Source organism: Ctenocephalides felis, unplaced genomic scaffold, assembly GCF_003426905.1.
Source record: "Ctenocephalides felis isolate EL2017-DRISC unplaced genomic scaffold, ASM342690v1 CF-g0.4_SCAFFOLD_01886, whole genome shotgun sequence".
Classification (NCBI taxonomy): domain Eukaryota; kingdom Metazoa; phylum Arthropoda; class Insecta; order Siphonaptera; family Pulicidae; genus Ctenocephalides; species Ctenocephalides felis.
The window spans coordinates 12,256,272-12,264,207 of NW_020538040.1; the positions used below are offsets into that span (position 1 = coordinate 12,256,272).

Below are 7,936 nucleotides of genomic sequence, written 5' to 3' on the forward strand. Positions count from 1 at the left end.
ATATCGAGCTGACCGACGTTGAGATCGAAACTGGAACTAGTTTATGATAGCTCACGATTACACCACGACGGACTTTCTCTATGGAATTTGTATATTATTTAAGTGATCTGAATGATGTAAGAAACTGTCGCATTTTTTTGTAAACAACTTATATCAACGGATTAGCGTCATAATCCACTTTGGTCAGGCGAAAGCTCGATTTTTTTCACTTCCAAGCGAAAGCTCGTTTCCTTTTCACTTATCACCTGCCCTTCGTTTTCCATTAACAAGGCTATAACAATACTTGCAAACAGTTTAATTTTATTCAAATTGAGGAAACATTTATATATTATCCACGCCATTAACTCGTTTAATGACATTAAAGCATTTCTACTCGGTTCGTATGTAAAGTTTTCAATTACATCGAAGCCAAACGTCCTTGTGAGTTCAAGAATCATAATAACAATCTTGGTATTTTTTTCTTTAATTATTTAATCGCAATAATGTAAATTATCTTAATTATTATCTTATTCTTCATTTCCTATCATTATGCCGCGAATGACTCAAGCGGGTAATTAGAATTTATTAGTGTTTGGGTTTTTAACACAAATTATAGGAAATTTGGAATTATTTTATGAATATATATATATATATATATATATATATATATTAGGGTGGTCCTTAAAATGATCATTTTCGAATTTCCTTGCTCCCAAGGGCTCAAATGGTTCCAAATTGATAAAAAAAAACCTTCTATAAGTTTTAGCTCTTAATGTTGTCTTTTAAATAGTGCGCAATTCAATCAAAGTTTTGTATGGAAATATCGAGAGAAATTTTCAAAAATTTAAAAAATGTATTTTAGATATAATTAACGAACAAATGAAGCAGTTTTTATTCCAAAACAGGTTTTTATAATTTGTTTTGTAGAGCGTCGAATTTTTAGTAAAAGATGACACGAATTGTCACTTCTAATTCATTTGTCGCTAAGGTATACCTAAAAAACATTTTTAAAATTTTCGAATTTTTTTCCATGCTATTACCATACAAAGTTTGAATTGCGCACTATCTAAAAGCTAATATTAAGAGCTGAAACTTTTAGAGATTTTTTTTTATCAATTTGGAAGCATATAAGCCCTTGGGAGCAATACAATTCAAAAATGTCCTTAAAGGACCATCTGAAACTTCTAATGGTAGTCTTACTAAGTTCTTTTCACAAAATGAATTGTAACGATTGTAATCGTTGTTATATTGGTGAGAGTTCACAATAACCAAAAAATTGAATCAAATATTTTATTGAAGAGTTCTGGATTTGTTAAAAATTTATCATTAATCTAAAAGCATTCTTCTTGAATAAAAATTTATTTTGACGTTTTGGAACGAGACAAGTCACATTCTAAGGCTTTCTGAAGGAAAACGCACTATTGTTGCTCTTTTTTGGACTTAGAGAAAACTTGAAAACGTCCGAACGAATTTTAATCCTGAAATATTTGACAAAGTTCAGGGAAGGTTCAAATAGTGATGAAATATGGAAAAATTGCGTTGATAATTCATTTTTAAAACTTGCAAAAAATATCATTAAAGTGGCCCTTGGTTGGCTGGGCTGGGAACTTATTTTGTTGCTTTTTTTTAATATCTGCATTTATTCCATATGGAACATCACCAAATTTAAGTACAGACTTGAAATAATTCACTTTGCTTCACATTATTTTAAAACTATAATCAATTAATAATAAAACTTATGTTATTTTTTATACTGACAGATTTTACAATTAATAGTCGAACTGTCGAATACATGTTAAGATAAGAACTATCATATCTTTAGAATTTAAAAAATATTGTAAATCTCTAAAGCTATATATATTTATAGGTATATATTTTTACAGTTTTTGTGTGTACATACAAATAACTGTTTTTTGAATTTTTTGTTAACATTTCTCTGCTGACCGCAAAATTCAATAAACGCGTGAAATTTAACCAAAAAAGATCTTGTATGAGTCAAATATAATTTATATATATATATATATATATATATATATATATATATATATTTATTAGTGTATATACTTGCAAAGTTGGCAAAGTTATCAGTGCGAATCAGTCTTTATTCGCAAAGTTTTCAGAGCAGACAATAAGATATAGAATTATGAGAGAAAATGAATTACAATTTGCAATAATTAATAAAATGCTTATTATCTCAATAATTGGTTTGGTTTAATTGGATATGGATATATATATATATATATATATATATATATATATATATATATATATATATTTAGATTAGTCAATAACAGTCTAAAATCTTACTAAATGCCATACACTAATCTGGCTGGCTAAGAAAATAAAACTTAACAATAAAATTACTGAAAGAATATTGTTTGCTCTATGTGCAATAATAACACATATGTACTCTAATTAATATAAAATTATTCTATTTTAATATATCTATAATTACATATAAAGTTTAAATTTGAAAATAAACTCAATTTATTTTTCTGTTTTATAGAAAATTGATATTGTAATATTAATTGTTTTAGATTTTTACTTATCCTCATGTGGTACATGTGCAGTATGTTGCCCTCTCGAAATCATAGTATATTTGGTTTTAAGTAAACATCTTTCATCAGACCAACATTTTGTCAATTTGTCCAATTTATTATTGGTACAGTGCAAGATTTGAAGTTTCTTGTATATTTTTGCTATATTGTCTAAAAGACCAATTATTGGGATTGCAGTAAAATTCGAAATCTTCGTCGAACAGTTAGCGTATTTATTTGAAATTTGAAACCTTAAGATGCAAACTGTATCCAAACATACATATATACTTAATACAGAAATCCATATTTTCTAATCCTGAATCATCGGGACAATTATAATTATCAGTTATGATTAAAGAATTTGAAAAATATGTTTAAATTTAAAAATTTAAATATAACAAAGAATATAACAAAGCTTACATCCATATTGGAAAACGCAAGATGCAAATTGCATCCGTAAATATATAAGCGTATACTACAAAAATATTTTTTTCATTACGTCTAAAATATTAGGACGTATTCAATTCATAATTCAGGTTCTGTTTATTAAAGTTCGTTAATTATATATTCAACAAAATTTCAAAATGTAACATTTGTTTATAGACAAACTTGCAACGACAACGACATGTGACAACATAGGATTCAAATTGTTTCCAAACTATCATTTTAATTTTTTTTAGAATAGGTTTGAACGTTCAGAATGATTGAAATGTCGATTATGAATAAGAAATCGTTAGAGTATAATTTAATTTCAAAACATTAGATAATATTTGAATGACTTGGGGTCATTCAAATTCTATCCAACTATACCTACCTATACCTTTTGACAACATCTGAAAGATCAGAAAGATTTGAATTTGCTTGCTCGCTACAAAAATCAAGGTTTTCTCAAACAAATTCCTGGGCGATCAGAACGATTTGAATTTTCAATTCAGGGCTAAACAATTTCCATAATCCTATGTGAAAAATATCAAAGTTTAACGTCTGAATGGAGCAAAGTTCTCGTTTTCAGCTAGGCTCAGTAGGTTAATTGGTTAGTGTTAAAGTAACAGCAACAGCAAGAGCAGCATGCACGTTAGCTCATCTCATTATAGGTCGAGTTCGTTCTCAAGTGGATCACTTTGAATAACGCAAAGGCAACCGATACCATTACAATATTATTATCATTATCATTATAATTTCTTTATTGTTATTGTTGTTAGTTATAACGGCCTCATCTCGTCTCGTCTCTTAGCTGTATTACAGCTATTCCCAGCTACCTTTTACTGTGCCAGACGGACGGTACAGTATTGACCTTTGTCAATAGAACCGTTGCGGGCTAGACACGACTTAACCTCTCAAGAATTATAATAAATAACGAAATGAAACGAACAGAATCGGCGAATGCGAATGCTCGATCACATGAGAGGCTATTGTTCCGATTTCCCATCGACAGGGCCGGAATTGTAACGATAGTAGTAATTGAATCACAAAGGGATGGACTGGGTGCACCACCACTAACCCGCTGGATAGTAATCATTTTATTCCACACCTGCTGACCAATTGTCAGTATGAATTTTTTATGAGTGACACACCAAAAATGTGAACTACAGGGTTTTGAGATCAAATCTTGCTTTGCGTGCTACCAGATATCAAGCAATAGTAATACATTTTTTTGAAAGATTAGAGTGAACTAATTTACAGGACAAGTGACTTCGTTGGATGGTTCAGTTTTGCTTTTAACAGCACCAGTTGACCATTATTCAAAAATGGCACTTCAAAAATGTCAACTACAAGATTTCAATTCAAATCTTGCTTTGAGTACAACCTGATATCAAGCAGTAATAATACGTATTTTGTTTGAAAGATAGAGGGTGGACTAGGGATAGAACTCGTGGACCCATTGGCTATTTCTATTTTGCTCTTCATATGTTGACCATTATTTTAAAATGTCACATCAAAAATGTCAACTACAAGGTTTCAGTTCAAATCTTGCTTTGCGTACTACCTGATATCAAGCAGTAGTAATTCGTTTTTTCTTTAAAGATTGGGAATGGATTAGGGTACATATCCGTGAACACGTTGTATAGGTCGGTTTTGCTCTTAACATTGACCATTATTTAAAAATGACACAATGAAAATGAGAATTACAAGATTATCGAGATCAAATCTTGCTGTGGATGCAACCTGATATCAAGCAGTAGTAATACGTTTTTTGTTTGAAAGATCGAGGATGGACTAGGGATAGAACTCGTGGATCGATTGACCATTTCTCTTTTGCTCTTTATATTTTGACCATTATTTTACAATGTCACACCAAAATGTCAACTACAAGGTTCCAAGATCAAATCTTGGAATTATCTAGTGATAAGTTTTTTCTTGAAAGATTAGGGATGGACTAGGGTACAGGACCAGTGATTTTGTTGGCTGGTACTGTTTTGCTTTTAACAGTACTCGTTGACCATTATTTAATAATGACACACCAAAAATGTGAACTGCATGGTCCAGGGATCAACCTGATGTCAGCAGTAGTGATACGTTTTTTCTTGAAAAGATTAGGGATTGTCCTGTATGGTACAGGACAAAGGATTTCGTTGGTTTGTTCTGTTTTGCTCTTAACAGCACCCGTTGAACATTATTAAAGTATTTAAAAATAAAAACACAAAAATTGTGAACTACAAGTTTTTGAGATCAAATCTCTCTTTATCAATAAATGTCGCTTTAACGTGCAACCTGATATCGAGCAGTAGTTACTTGTCAAAAAGTAAAAGCACAGAAGAATTCATATAGAACACTCTTGATACTAAACGTTTGGTTAAACTTTTATAGAATTTGTATATTCTATACTTAATTTTATTATAACAATTTGGACAGATTCCGGAGAAAACAAACAACTTATATTTTCCAACCAATTTTATACGTGAAAAATCAGATATATTGGCCTAAAAATGGAGAACATTGAAGTAATATATTGGTCTAAACATTGAACCTTGAATTAGAATTATATTGGTCTAAAAATGAAGAACATTGAAGTAATTTGGAGGAACCACCTGGGTATATAACCTCAAATTTTAACACTTTGGTCATTGTATTTTAGTGTTATTTAGCTTTGTATATGCATGTTGTAGCATTTTAATTGCACAAAATCATACATTCATGTCGCTTGTAGAAATATCACCGCTTATTAAATTTAGTATGGAAATTGCTTGTAATATTCAGTGTAGTGCTTACTAAAACTCATCCCATGTGCACGTATTGTTATGCAGACAGTTTTCCATCATCATCATGGTTATCATCATCATCATCATATCATGGTCAACCACCAGGATCCGTATTATCAACTGCTTTTTATCTTCCAGAATGGCCCCGCTCTCCGTGCGATGGATCTGCAAAGCCCTGCTCGTCCTTTTTTTTGGAGCCTCCTGATATTCGTAGCGCTCCAATTGATGCACACGAATCTAATATCGCCCCGAGATCTAGCTCCCAATTTCGCCGATAGTGGTGAAACACATTCGGGAAGATTTCTTCTGCAGCATCCAACGAAACAAGCTGATCCTAGCACTTCAACTACAACGACTGAAGTACCAGTTTTGGTAGACACCAGACAGAAAATTAACCAGGAAGATTTATTAAAGGATGTTCAGAATCGATTACCAAGTTTGCCTCTGTGGTCTTTGAATGCATCGGCAAAGACCAAGCCTTTGTATAAAATGCGACGTGTGCTAGGTATCCTTCGGTGTTCGAACTGGAGTTTAATAATATTTATTGGCAGACTTTGAGAACGTCCAATGGTACGTTTCAGTTGTACAATGCGTACTATGATGCTAGACGAAGAAGTTTAATTGGACCATCTGTTAGAATTTTGGGCATGATCGACAGGATAGAGCCTACTATAATCACCTATTGCCAATTCTGGTTTGCTGATCAGCAGACTCCTGTATTCGTGAAGTTGTTTGAATACAAATACGTTTGGAACAAAGCTTTCGGCAACTACAAACAAAACATTTACCAGCCTTACTTGATGACCTGCAGATTACCAGCTGAATATCATGAAGAATACCAGCTTCAGTGTCAATTGTTGAAAGACCTTGTGATAATGCCACCAATAACTTAAATGTTCTATACGACAAGCCTGTGGAGAAAAAAGGATTTGCAGTTTGTGTAAAAGGATTAGATTTTCTTTATGAAGATTTATCTGTACGTCTCGTGGAATGGATTGAGTTGCTGCACATTTTAGGAGCGGAGAAGATCTATTTTTACGAGTTGCAAGTTCATCCAAACATTTCTAAAGTTTTGAAACATTATGAAAACAGAGATATGATCCAGGTTACGCCATTGACTTTGCCAGGTGGTCAACCTAACATACCAGGATTCCAACATTTGTACTTGACGAAGAAGACGAACAACAAGCGTCAAAATGAAGTGATACCTTACAATGACTGCTTGTACAAAAATTTGTACAAATACGAGTACATTGCCTTGTTGGATATTGATGAAGTAATTATGCCTGTTAAAGATGCCAATTGGAAAGACTTAATGTTGAGGGTACGTCCAAAATCCATGGTAGGAAGAAATGATACCAGAGCCAGTTATAACGTCAGGAATGTTTATTTCTTAGACGAACACTTGCATGAGCATGGCTGGTATAAGAACATTCCCAAATACTTGCATATGCTGCAGCATGTGTACAGAGCCCAAAACTTCACCAAACCAAATCAATATGTGAAGTGTTTCCACGATCCAGAAAGAGTTCTGACTTTACACAATCATTTTCCTTTTGCTTGCATTGGAGGAGCCTGCAGCTCTTACCCAATTGAGACTGCAGATGCCCAAATGCAGCACTATCGTGCAGATTGTGTAAAGAGCCTGAAAAATTGTGCTGAATACAGGGAACATAGCATTAAGGACACGACTATTTGGAGGTATAAAGATGAACTTATTGCAAGAAGTACCTCAGCCTTGGCTGCTTTAGTTTCTTCGGGGATAACAAAGTCGATACACAAAGACGGTAGTAGGAGCTGATACTTGTAGATGTTGAAGTACATGTGCCAACTAATTTTTTTAGTTCCCTTTTGTGATGTGAAAATTTGGGACAATTTTCATATATTCTTGTAATGATTGAATAAGATTCATCGCTTGGCATTTATTTTAGTCAAGTCGAAGAGAAGTCTTTGTATGTAGGAAATTTAGTATTGCATTTATATAAAAATGTTTATTTTAGGATGTAGATGTAGAGAATATTTTCTTGTAATTTTGTATATAGAATTAACGTTTATGATAAAAAGTCTGTCAACTTGTGTATATTTGTAACGAGAATCAATTGGTAGTTGTTAAAAGAGTGCATATCAAAGACGTTGTAAGTTGTAAATTAAATTAGTAATTTTAATCTTGTAATATTCAGATACATTTCGGATTGTAAAGATTTGTAACATAATTGAATT

The 7,936-nt window shown here is 32.2% G+C and overlaps 1 pseudogene; it reads left to right on the top strand.

The window, feature by feature from the left end:
* Nucleotides 1-5,755: 5,755 nt before the first annotated feature.
* Nucleotides 5,756-7,517, top strand: LOC113374646 (annotated as a pseudogene).
* The last annotated feature ends 419 nt before the right edge of the window (nucleotides 7,518-7,936 follow it).